Source organism: Mus caroli, chromosome 4, assembly GCF_900094665.2.
Source record: "Mus caroli chromosome 4, CAROLI_EIJ_v1.1, whole genome shotgun sequence".
Classification (NCBI taxonomy): domain Eukaryota; kingdom Metazoa; phylum Chordata; class Mammalia; order Rodentia; family Muridae; genus Mus; species Mus caroli.
In genome coordinates, this window is record NC_034573.1 from 145,819,081 (window position 1) to 145,819,570 (window position 490).

Below are 490 nucleotides of genomic sequence, written 5' to 3' on the forward strand. Positions count from 1 at the left end.
AGGGTTTCTCTTTATAGCTCTGGCTGTCCTGGAGCTCACTTTGTAGACCAGGCTGGCCTCGAACTCAGAAATCCGCCTGCCTCTGCCTCCCGAGTGCTAGGATTAAAGGCGTGCGCCACCACGCCCGGCCTGATTTTTTTTTTAAAAATATTTTATTATTATTTATTTACATGTACATGTGTGTATGTCTGTATATGTACATGTGCCTAAGATTAGGGGCATCCCTTGAAGCTGGACTATACAAGCAGTTACAAGTTGCCTGATGTGGGTGTTAGGAGTTGAACCTGAGTCTTCTGCAAGAATGATACATATTCTTAACCACTGAGATGTATCTCCAGCTCATCTGAAATAGTTTTTGAGGTTCAATTCAACATATACTGTATCCCAGTAAGGGTGTAGTGGTTTAAATATACTTGGCCAAGTGAGTGGCACTATCTGGGGGTGTGGCCTTGTTGGAGTGGGTGTGGTCTTGTTGGTATAGGTGTGTCAC